Genomic DNA, 13,742 nt, shown 5'->3' on the forward strand with positions numbered 1-13,742 from the left:
AAACTTGGTGAGCATACCAGATCCCGCAACTATAATTCATATTGCGCTCTATAATTTGGGATAACAGATATTTTAGCAATACATCACACCTTATCTCATGTTCTATTTTTTTTGCATCCAGCATAGGAAATACGGATTTTATACTGAAACTCAAAATACCACGTATACTATTGTATTACTTTTGCCAGTGCCTTCTACAGTACTGATCTGCTCCATGAGGAACCATCATTCATGCAGGGTATTCTAGCACAATATTGAGTTTGAAATAATATCCTGTAAGCATATTAACTACTGAATATCTACTACCATTATATCATCAAGGTCATTACATATAGGGAAGTATAGATGTATTATTCTTAAGTCACGTCTATGTACCTTGACAATATATATGACTTCGATGTATGTTATTCTGGAGCTAAGAAAGGTAAATCTTCACTGGTCTATAGGTATTTACCTGGACATTGTATTAGAAGTCCATATTCTGGATTTTATGTTTTTGCAGGATCATATTAGGTCACTTGATGTTGTGAAACATCTTAGAGCCCTCTCTAAAAGGAAAGTGCAGTCCCTACAAAACAAAACGAATCACTGTCTGTTTGCAGAGGGGCCTCTCATGTGCTACTGATGGCCAGGTGTGCTATGAGAGACATGGCGATTGCCATTATTGTCTGAATATTTTACCAAGTTAGAAATCAAAGGTCTTCTTAGCATTATAGCCTATAGCACTTGCAATACAGCAAACATAATATATACCAAGCTTGACTGAGTATTCTGTCCACCAAACTCTAAATGAGGACCTATGCTTCTTCAATTCTTTTTCCGTGATCTTTCTGGTACTTCGTTGTTTAACATGATCTTCTCATAGTAGGTCTTATTGATTGATTTGTGTAACTTATGAACTGTGGACCCAGTCAACAAAGATCTTTAAAAAAAACTGGCTAACAACAGGTAACAGTTAAACTGCAGTTATAATTGACAAAACAAGAATAAGACTGAGAGGGTCTGAAGAGACCATTCTGAAACGTCCTTCTGAATGTCAAGAGGTCCAGGTTCAGTCTGATGTGTTCCAGTATTGTGTTCCACAACCTGGGATATTTATCTGACTTACAACACATAGTTCTTTGTGAGCTATATTCATAAACATCCTGTTCCTAATCAGTTGTTTTATACTTTGGAGCCTTATGCATACCATGCAATATTGACTACAATGCGATATATCATATGCATACTTTGCAAGCATTATATATATTATCACAAGTACGTAAATCCTGCTTCCAATATGACCATTGTTTTAGGTAACTAGAGATGCTGCACTATTCTGGCACATAGTAATACTTTAGTCTTTTTCATTCATTGACTGTGTACAGCTGGAAATCTTTTTAGGGCATCTTGCTTGGGATGCCATTCACATTTCAGTTGTATGAGTGGAGGACAGAACAGAGAGCAACCCTATTCCCATGCAGGTGCAATTCTGCACTCAGACCCTTGAGAAGGGTGGAACACCTTTTTAGACTAGGCTACAATCAAATAGGTATTTGTTAGATGAGTGCCACATGTCTGACATCTGTGGACAGATTGTAGGCCTGATGTAATACTCACTGGGGATGTGTAACTGTCAGACCATCTGCCATAACCGGACCTCCCCCAGCTCACTTAAATCACCCATAGCTGAGCTGCCTCACACTGATGATGGTTTTGTTGATATGTGCCACAGTGCCAGCAAGGAAGAGGGCTAAAGGGGTGCTAAAACATCGCCAGAGTACGACAATGAAGCACATTGAGCACTTTAAACTGCAAATCAGACAGAAATGTACAGGCATTGACAAGGTTAAGGCTGGAGCAAGATGTGAAGGGTGCTGCTGTTGGCATAAACTTAATGCACACAGCTCCATGTGCCCCTCAGAAAACTGGTGCCCTGGGTCTGGGCCCAGCTCACCCATACTAAAGACCGGACCTGCCAACTGCTGTGCACTTGCGGATGCAATTTGCTATGTTACCTATGTACTAGTAGGTCTCATGTATATTTGTAAAGGATCACATTACGGCCTGGTTAATGAATCGTCATCAGGCAAATCATAGGTTCCTACCCCCTGTGATTGGCTGTAAATGCAGGGATGAAGGCTTACAAGGGGCAGCAGACCTCCATCCTCCCATTTACATTTCCAAATGGGAAACATTAATTTTAAAAACAGCTTGTGTTCATTAAAAGGACTGGTGCTACATTCAAGGAAAGTTTTCCATATCTGAAGATATTGGAGATTGCAGGCAATGTTCCCTAGGCTACTGCCTGCTCCCCCAAGACCGTTGTCATGATTTCCAAAGTGAAAGATGTCCCCTGGGACATCTTCCCCATTCTGAATCAGATACCACCCCTTTGAGCTGTCAGTTTCTGATCAATGGTTTGCAGTCACAGTTGAGGTCACAACCCATTGATAGCAAAGCAACTATGAGGGGATTCTCCTTTCACAATCCCCCTAGTTCTCATTAATATAGGATCATGAAACCCCTTTTATGAGTTACAGGGACTTTTCCAACTCATGAAAAGGCTTTTGTAAGCAGCAAAAAGTAATTTTACCTTTGCAGGTCTTGTGAATCATAGCCTTTGAGACCACAAAATACCCTTGTACATCAGGCTGTCTATTCCTTCTGCTTTTGGATTTCTGTTTCATGCTCTTCAGTGCTCTCCTACAGGGTGGTGGCTTCCTTCAATCATAATCCATTCAGGGAGGTGCTATTCTCTTTCCTATGTAATTATAAATGCTCTTTCTTTCCAAACGATTGGACTTGTAAAGCAACAGTCAGTCATTCCCCATAAACGGAATGTGCCTTACATGCTTTTGTCATTTGCTACCAGATAACATACTATTTAACTTAAGTCCTGATTTCTTGTTGAATGGGTCAACTGGCAGGTTTCTATTACTTTCAATAATTTTAGTTGATATTTAGCACAAATCAACCAACCTGTCCTCGTTCACCACTTAAAGGTGTCCCTTCTATTGTCAATAGTATTTTTGCGTACATTTCATTATTTACTCCTATAAACGTATTTGTCTGCAATTAAGATGAGACAACCTTATGGCCACAGAGTTCAAATCATTCCCTGATCTGACTAAACACCAGACTTGAGTATTTTAAGAGAGATTACCCCAAAATCCCATGACCTGATGATACTCCCAGAAATTTAGAACAAACAACTATTCTCAGATCCCACTCTGGGGATGGGGCATTGGTCAAGCAGGGGCTCCTGGGTCTCAACCGTGACAATAGGTGTCTGTTAGAAGTGTCACCCTTGGGGTGTTCTTAACCTTTACCTTACTCCTCCATTTTTTGCTGACCTAGTTTCTGTTGACGTTAGGACTCTGTGCTCTTTACCACCAATAACAAGTGCTAAAGTGCATGTGCTCTGTCCTTTAAACATGGTGAAATTGGCTTGCACTCAATCTGTACATTTAATTTTCTTCTAAGTCCTTACTAAAGGGCCACTACATAAACCCAGGGCCTATAAAGTGTATGCTACAAGTGGGCCTACAGCAATCATTGTGCCATCAATTATGTAGCCTTTTAAATCTGCCACAGGCCTGACATTGCAGGATGTGTGTGCAGTTTTAAACTGTCATTTTGCCCTGGCAAAATAAACTACTTGCCAGGCCTAAACCTTACTTTTTATAATATATAAGTCACCCCTAGGGTAGTCCCTAAACAGCCCATTGGGCATGGTGCAGTGCATTCAAAAGTGGGAAATATACTTTTAACTTTTACATCTCCTGGTAGAGATAAACTCATTAATTCACTTTCACTACTGCAAGGCCTGCCCCTCCCATAGGATTATATTGGGTTACCATATTGCATTTAATAGATATTAACTTTGAATTGAAAAGGGCATGAATATCAAGTTTGGTGTTTAAAGAAATGTAATTTAAAACACTCTTTAATGGTGAAGTCGTTTTTGAAGTCACGAGTCTGAAAATACCGATTTTTTAAATTCAGCATTTTCTTTTCTTAGCCATTTGGTGCCTTCTGCTTGTATCCTGGATCACATGATTAGGTGTAGCTGGCAATTGGTCTTTGTGGATTGCTCCCAGGCAGTGAAACAAAGGGGGGATTATGTGTTGGCAGGATGGGCCATCTTTGAATTGATAGGGGTGAGGAGCTGTCAATTACCACACTTGCACATCACAAAGCCTCTGCCTGAGTACACTCACAAAGGGTTTCATACTAGTATTTTGTGACCCCAGACAATCTGGGACCTGGGCAGGGAGTCAGGAAATTCTAAACACCTCTGGGGGCAGAAACCTCTAGAACCTTCTTCGACTTCAATGAAGGCTCCATGTATAAATGATGAACCCTTAGATCTAATTCTTCAGTACACCTCTAGACCTTTAGAAGACTCAGAATGATAGTTGTGTGGCCCTGATGCAAGAAGGACTGCTACTCTGCTGTCCTGCTTCTCTGCTGCCTGAGTGAGAAGGAATGGACCTGCGTCTTGAACCCATCTTGAATAGGCTGTGCTATACCTTCACACAAAGGACATGTCATCCCTGCATTGATCATGCAGCCAGCTTTGAGCCAGGGAAGGGAAAACAGGAAATTTCAAGCACTTCAAAGGGAATTCTCTAGGAACTTCTCCTACATCAAAGAAGGCGCCAGGAATGTAAATAGGACTCTAATGCCCACTCTTCAGTTCACTTTTTGGACCTGTGGAAGGACTCTGTTGGGACGGCGTGCTACTGTGTCCAACTGTTTACTCCAAGAGACTGCTTTGCTACACCTTGATGAAATCCTTTGCTGCCTGGAGCCTGCCTTGAACCCTCATAGGCCGGCACTGCTGCTTGAGCCCTGTTCCACCTCTTTAGCCCAGGACTACCAGAGTGACTCCAAGGGTTAGTAAGCTGTCCTCCTGATTAGAGCTTCAGGGACAGAAAAGGCTCCAACCACCATGAACCCAGTACCTGGACACTATTTGCTGTGAGTCTTTTCCCCACCCAAGTGGTGCCAATCCAGTGCTTGACCATTGGAAGCTAGCCTGAAGGTGCTCTGCCAGCCCCGTTGTGGCCTTGAGAGGAGAAACGACATGGCCCAATGCCTTTCCTCACAGCCGCTCTGGAACCGCTGCTGCGTGAGGCCTCCTTGATGCAACACCTTGCGTCGCAGCTTCCTCAGAAACACTGCTGCTTGAGGCATCCTTGATGCAGGACTTTGCATTACAAACCCCTCATCAACGGCATCCTTGACGATAATACAGGACTTCAACCTTTCAGCTCCATAGGTTTATCAGAACCACCACTGTGTGATGTATCCTCAATGCATCATTGACGTAGGACTTTGCATCGCAAGCCCCTCATTGACAGCCTGCTCAATGAAGACGCAGTACTTCCAACGCAGCCCACGAGCTTTTTCAGAACAGCTGAGACACAATGCCTTCTCGATGCAGGATGTCACAATGCTCCACAACCAGGATTCAAGGTAATTTGTTCAGTACCTTGTTTTGGTCTCAAAAAATGTATTAAGTGGTACTCTATTCTTTTTAAATGAGTGTGGGATTTTTCTTGTGTTGTGTTTTCATTTTGTTACTGTTTGAAATTCTGCATAAATACTTTACACATTGCTTCAATTTAAACCTGACTGCATTTGTGCCAAGCTACCAGAGGGTTGAACACAGGTTAATTTGTGGTTTGCTTGTGTTTTACTCTGACAATAATTATAGTCGCTGTTTAATAGGGTTTCACCCCCTCAACCAGAAACACAATTTCCTATCTGGTGATTTGCCTTTGATGCTCTGAGGTCCATTCTACATTGGTACTGCATCCAATGCACACTCCTTAAGCATCTGTCTGTCAAAGGTATTGATGACAAGCAGCCACAGGCTTCCTAGAGGGTTAGTGTGGGGGTGGTCAAACTAAGTTCTCAACAATCAAACAGCAGCACAATAACTCATTGTTCAACCCATTGCTATCCTTTTAAAAGGAAAGCACTTTAACACAAATAAGAGCTAAATACTCGGATGCAATAAAGGTCAGGTACTATTTTGTTAACTTCTCACAGGTACTAGCTGTGCCTCAATCTGCAGTACTATTTCAGACCCCTGACTTCCCTCCCTTGCAGGAATAATTGTAATAACATGAATTAATGCTTCAGTGTAGATCAGCCCAAACATGGTACTCACTTCCCATGTGGCTTCCTCTGCTGCAGTGAAATCACAGTTGAAAAGCAGCAGGGGAAACAGGTAACCTGGACTCATGGTGGTCTCACATGGAAAGATGTCATCACAGGCACACTCTAGACAGTTTCTGGGTGCTAGGCTTCAGCCAGACTTCAGTTTCTTCTGGTCAAATGGCAAGTCTCGGTATTTGGGTGTAGTATAGCAGCATTGGGCAGCCGCAACACTTCTTTGGGTTGCAGCATGACATGATCCGTAGTCATAGCTCTTTGGGTTAAAGCAGCACAGGATAAGTTGAGCTCACAGTTCTTTTGGTCATGAAGACGCAGGATGAGCCATGCTCATAATTCTCCTCAAAGCACCAATGGGCAGTTGGGATTCCACTGCCTGAAACTGCTGAATAGGGGGTAATGACCTCTGCCACGCTAAATGAGTCTGGCTGGCAGCCACAACCCTAATTCAGAGTTTTGATATTTAGAGCTCTCTGGTGGCCTGTTGGAGATCTCTGTTCTTTCAAGGGCGTCAAAATGGCATCTCTGAAGGCACTGAAAGTTTGTTTTGTGGCTGGCCAGTTTCATGCAGCCACTCCGCAAACTTTATTGTTTTATAGTTTGTGAAAAAACATAAGCCTCTTTTAAATAATTGCTGTGTCATCTATCTGCCACCGAAGCCACTACCACTAACCAATTCCCATATCTTTAGGCACATGCCTTAAAATCACTACCACAAACGTAACAGAATCATATCTCCAACTTAGTCATTTACATTCAAATTGTACTTTTATCACCTAACTTTAAACAGCAACTCTGTAGCATACTGATCCATATCACCACCCTTCAACACATAGACAATTGCTAAATAGTTCCATTGTGTTTGTCAATTTCAGTCATAAAACCAATGAAAGAAACATGAGGTAAAAAAAAAGAATTGTGGTTAAGTTGAGGATTTCTGTTCCTTTAGGTGGACTACTATCCCAAAGACTGCACCTTTTACTTTCTCCTTATTTAAATGTAGATGAATATTTTTTATGTATTGCTTGACAAGTGGCAGATTATTCAGCCACCAACGTGATGTAATCATACAGAAAATCTCAATGTTGTCAGCCAAGGAATGAAAAGAGTTTTCATACTGATAGAAAGAACTATGGTGTGGCTTCATCAATACATTAAAAACGCACGGAGAGTGGGAGTCTTAAGGCTCTTCGCCTGCAAGATTCAGAAGGGAGGGGGAGGATTGAGTACTCTTCAGTCCTTTGTTCAGGACTCGTGAGACGTTCGCTAGTAGCAACCTGAAAAGCTATTTTACTAACAATTCCACGAATGAAAGCAAACTTATCTACCACATTAAAAGTAGTGGAGAGGTCAGGAAAAATCTTACTGTCCAGGTGACGCTTATCAGCTGTTTTGAATTGGTTGTCTCAAATCGGCCCTTTCATTGGTATTCCTATGCCAGTGGTGAGAGGTTGAGGTTTAACAGTAGTAAGGAGTCAAAATGTTGTGTGTGTTCGATACAAGCATCTTCTCAAGAGGTTGGATGAAAATTGGTGGACCAGTAAAACAGAGTTCCTTGGCTTCAAATAAGTCTTTTTTAGAAATATGCATTTTAGTCAAACAGTGAAGCACATGAATACCACCCAAGAATGAGAGATAATAACTGAAATAATACAGTGAAACTGCTTTACATCAACTATTGGCTGTGACTACAGGAAGATCAGTGGGCTGCATACAGAGATCAGTGGGCTTCATTTTTTCATCAGTATCATAGTTTTATCCAAAGATATAGATTAGCCCACAGGGCAAGAGTTCAAACAATGAATGTAAGTATGCAAAACCAGAATGGTGGTAAAAGTTGAGTAAAAGTTGCATAAGATGGGTCTCTATCTTGAGTGGCATAGCAATCTAACAATGATGTTTTGCAATGCAGCGCGAGTGATGGACAGTGGTTGAGAATAATTCAGGCATTGCTTCCTTCGCCTTGTTCTTTTGGCAGTAGACACCCTAAGAGCAGTAAGTTTGCCCAGACATGGGTTCCATGCCCACTGTGCAATAGGACTCAAACTACTTCAATGATGAGACATAAGTATGTCCAAACTAGTATCAAGTTTGCTTCAGGCCCTGTCTGGAGGGCACCTGCCTGTCGGTTTCGGCGTAACTGTTCCTGCTGGAGTTGGACCAAGTCTGATTTGCCTAAGGTGAATAGACCCTATGACGGGCAACATTCTTAAGAACAAACATAGCCCTTTGAATACATGAAGTTTGCTAGACATGGTAGCATCTCTAGGAAAAAGTAATCAATGCTCCCCCCTCCAAACATATGGAGAAATCTTCCTGCACCTAAGGGACATTGGTGTTTTGATTTGCAGAAAAAAATGCAGCATAGGGGATTTATTTTCCCAAAACAAAAACAAATGCTACCATGAGAAGATTGGCCAGCTAGCATTGAAATGTTGATGCCAGGGTTCTGGCTTCACTGCCAGCATGGCATTTACATGACTATAAATTTAGTTCACTAATGGCATTATTGTTGGGGGGCGAGCCAGGAATGTTTCTAAGTTCATGGTTAAAAACTATTTTTTATAAATGTCTAACTATGCAGTGATAGAATCTGATGCACTCAGCTGAAAAACTTCTGCATGCTAAAGAAAGGCACTTTTTTAATTTTGAGGAGACTGTACCATATTTTTACATTATATTTGTTGCATGATAGACTTGCCAAATGTTTTCATGGCTTGGCCTGTGCACAGAATTTCAAAGCCAAGCAAGACCCTTGGCTCAGCTCCGACTCAAATTCCATTATAAATCTGCTGCCATGCTCACCTCTGTTTGCTACTCAGGGTTAGTATATTGGGCAATCGCTTTCTTGATAAAATGATTTATAAAAGATAAAGGCTGGAAACATGGAGACCTGCTTACATGCACTTACTTGAAAACTGTACTATCAATGCTTCTCATAGCAGAGAAAAAGAGTGTGTGCAGTGAAAACACATTTAAAATAAGTGATCCCAAGTCAGGGACTCAAGGCTGTTGCATTGTACATGACCATGGTCATGACTTCCCAAGGAGAAATACCAGACCCAGGTGTGCTGGCCATGGACGAACCTTAAGGGGGGTGTTTGGGGTGTAACACCCCCAAAATATGTTCTTGGCTTGGCAGTTGGTTCTGGGGGCCCTGAGTCTGGTCTGCTAAGTCTGTGTCCGTTTTTCACATCCTTTTCAATTCACTAAGATACTTAACTTGATAATGTTTTGGCATGGAAACTAAAATATATATAATAAATGACTTCCCAAAAATAGTAGTAGATCTGCACCCACAGAAGTACTCTTTGAATGGGTGCAACGTTTTGGGAATTCACAAACCATGGCAGTAGTAGGCTTGGAAATTGCCCCCGTCTCAGGTTTTCAGGCATACTACAGGCAATCAAACAACCAAAAGGTGATGGGATGAATGCTTGCAAATGTTCTAACCAGTGACAACCACTCAGGGTAGCATTCCAAATTCGTTTTTCACACACTGTGCCCCTTTAGACAGAGGCCCACATAATGCAAATCAGTACTGACCCTGTTTCTCATGGAAACAGTCCATCTCAAACCATGATCATCTCAATTCTTCACCCTGCGGTCCACTGCTATTTTAGTTGGGAAATGTGAGATTCATACACCCCTGATCTCACTGACTAAGCTACACCCCACCCTAAATGAGCCTCTAAATCTGAATTAATTAGAAACCTTTGAAACACACAAATTTGCCAGACTGTAAGACACACATTCCTAAATTGGGAAAAGCCAGTTGTAGAAGTGCATTTCAACATAAAGTCATTTAGCACCATGAACATCATTTTTTCATTGGTAAGCCAATGTTATAAAATGTTGCTTTTGGACTATTCAAACTATTACTAACTCATGTAAAGCGTTTGTTATTGAACCCCCTTTTCGGTTGATTGCAGACTTATTCTTTATCTCTTAGTACAAATTGAGCAGATTTGTAACTTTAAGAAGTACCCTCTCAGCTGTTGAGTGATCTAACTAAAGCAGACTTTAACTTGAATTCCAGTTTGCAGAGATGGCCAGATCTGCAGTGGATGATATATCCTCACATAGACTCCATTTTAATATACTCATATCTTTACCACTTCTCCTGTAGTGTTTCCTGGTGTCAATAATGGTGAAGAACCAGATATGAATGTGAGACATTCGTGACACTGGTGTTTATAATAAAAGGGGTTAGCAGAATGAAAATGCAGTTATCTGTGACTACCTGGCAATATGGAACAGCTGTTTTTGTTGTCCCCTGCAAATAGCTATTTGTAATGTATGGACAATGCTCATGCCACCTAGCACCTGCTACGAAAACCTTTGGAAACCTGAAATAGAGTTTCGTGCATACCGATAAATATAATAATCTGATTAAATCATGCGTGCATCTGTCGGTGTGTATGTTGTCAAACCTACACTGACTCAATTTATGAATCCTGCAGAAGATTAAGACTCTCCAGACCCCACAGGCACAGCTAACTGAATATATCAATAATGTGATACACTTTTAAATAAATCTCAACCAACAATGGCTTATGATTTGCATTGTATATTTTTTGTTTCATTTGAAGAAACTTCGGTTTCCTGAAAACTAATACAGAGTCCACTCCTAACGTTACAGTGAATAATGTTAATTATAATTATTTTCAAATCATCGCTTTTCATTAGAAACGTTAGGAGCGTACTCTGTATTAGTTTACAGGAAACCAAAGTTTCTTTACATGAAACAAAAAAAAAATATACAATGCAAATCATAATCTTCAGCAGGATTAATAACTGCTATGATCCGGCCACGCCAACTAGAATTGTGACCCCAAGTCCTTTGTCTTTGATGAGCGACCACTTGTTAGAAAGGGTATTCCTGGTTAGCTGAGATATGCACCCAGCCCAGGCAGGAACCAGCACTCTAGACAGGGTAAGCTAGATACACACTAAAAGGCAACCTATGCTCACCTCCTGGTAGATTGGCATGGAGCAGTCAGGCTTATCCAAAGAGGCAATGTGTAAAGTATTTTTGCAACAGACACATGCAAACACACGCACACACACACACACATACACACAAACACACAGGAACACAATGAATACACCATGAAAAGACCCCACACAGGTTTATAAAAATAGATTATCATATTATAAACAAAACAAGACCAAAACGACAAAATCCAATGCATAAAAGTTTGGATATTGAATTTTTAGGAATACATATAGTAAAGCGCTTAGAAACAAGTAGCAATAAAAAGGGTACTTGAGAAATGCACTGGACCGGGGCAAAGTCAAAGTTCGGGCTGACCCCAATAGAACGTCATCTGGCTACAGGACCCATGGAGGCTCCGGTGAACAAAGTACCTTTCCTGGTTACAAACAACAAGATGCGTAAGTCTTCTCCATGCAGTGAAGGAGATCCGTCAGTTCCGAAGATAGGTTTTGGAGTTGAGAGGCGCTGAGCGATGCTCTGGATTCTGCCATGCAGTCTAGGGAATGCATCGCTGTCACCAAGCTGCAGTGATGGGGATACACTGTGCAATGTGTTGATCTCTGGAATCCAAGCGCTGGTTTGGATGAGGTTAGCCAAATTTTTGCTACAAGCAGACAAGAGATGTGTTGAAATATGTGTTGCAAGTATCAGAGCCACTTCCAGTAAACCAGGCACAGGAGCAGAGGTAGATAATTTGATAATCCAGAGTCTAAAGCAACAGGAGGCAAGCCAATAAGCCCTTAGTGATCACTTAGAGTCAAGGCAGAGTCCAGCTCTCCTTCAGCAGAGTCAGAGAGCAGGCCTTCCTTTTCAGAAGTCTAGTTGAGTCCTTTAAGCAGCACAGCAGTTCTTCTGGCAGAGTTTCAGTTACAGGTCCAGTAGTGTCTGATTTTAGTAGGTCAGAGAATAGATTACTTATACCAAAAGTGCCTTTGAAGGGGGGATCAGTTGAAAGCAGCTCTCTGAAGTGCACAAGTATCCCTTTCAACCCAGTTCTGTCTGCCAGGTTATCTGTGGGGGCAATCAGTCTTTTGTGAGGGGGACAGGACACTGTGTATTCAAGTGAAAGGTTAGTCCTCCCTTCCATCCTGCCCAGGCAAGACCATCAGAATGCAGATGTATGGAGATGGGTACTCAGACACACCTAGCCCTCCTGTGTTGAGGCTCCCTAGAGGGAATGCAGAACAATTAGCTGTCATCCACCCCAGACGTGTACTGGAGCCAGGCTTTCAGGCCCACAGAGCAGTAAATGCAGTTAAATCCCCACTTTCTTAAAAGTGGCATTTCTAAAGAAGTGGAGGGCATTTACCAATCCGACACTCCAGGAATGGTCAATGGATATGGAATGGCGTATGCATGCTGAGAGGATCATCTATGAGAGCAGAGGCTGCCAAATAAATGGACCAAAATCTGGGGAAAGTAGAATGAGTACAGGGGGATATAGTTTGCACCCGTTGATCAAGTTAATCCCTTTGAAATGTCTTAAAAGTATATATCTGTCGTGCAGTTACATGGTTTTGATATATCAGGGAGGTGAGGAGCTTTGAAAATTTAGAACCTAATAGAAATGGCTTCATGTTGCACGGTGTCATAATAATGAATAGCAGAATTTTGGCTGATACCGAACTGTCATGTTTGATCTTTACAATAAATAGAATTGCAAATAAAAATGACAATTCTAAAACAGTAATGTCAAATCCAACTTCACCAGTAAGAAGGAATTATTATCACCATTCTAAAGATATGAAGCACGAAAAAGCTACTCCTCTCTGATGAGGAATTACAGCTTAAAAATGTATTATGATATTCCCAATGCTAACCTACGAAAGGGATTGGCTTCACAGTAGTGAAAAATGAATTCGGGCATTTGTCAATACCAAGACATGTACTATATTTTAATTACATGGCACCCTGCCCTTAGGGTTACTTAGGGCCTACCTTAGGGGTGACTTACATGTCATAGAAGGGGAGTTCAAGGCTTGTCAGGTAGTTGTAAAGGCCAAGTCGAAGTGGCAGTAAATTGCACAAACAAGCACCTTAGTGTCAGGTCTGGGACAGGTTTGAAAGGCTACCTCAGTGGGTGACACAATTAGTGCTGTAGCCCACTAGTAGCATTTGAAGTATAGGTCCTGGGTATATGGTATACCACTTTACAAGGGACTTACCAGCACATCAAATATGCCAATCTCTTATACACCAATGTCACCATGTTTATAGGAGAAGCACATGCACGTTAGCACTGGTTAGTAGTGGTAAAGTGTTCAGAGTTCTAAGGCCAACAAAAATAATCAGCAAAACAGGAAGTAAAAGGCAAAAAGCTCAGTAGCCAGATTATGGAAATCACCAGCCTGAGGATCAGTACACCAGCTGCACAGCAGCAACAATTTCTTCCAGTGGAAGCCCCCGCCTCTTTCTTTTTTTGTGTGCATATTTGTATTGAGAAGTACATATTAATATATTAAACAAATACGTCATTAAACAATAAATCAAGTTATGGTCACACAGTAAAATACTATGAAATGTCAACTTTTCAGATTTCTAAACATAAAAAGCATAATATAAATATCAATAGATA

This window comes from Triturus cristatus, chromosome 4_2 (genome assembly GCF_964204655.1).
Source record: "Triturus cristatus chromosome 4_2, aTriCri1.1, whole genome shotgun sequence".
NCBI lineage: Eukaryota > Metazoa > Chordata > Amphibia > Caudata > Salamandridae > Triturus > Triturus cristatus.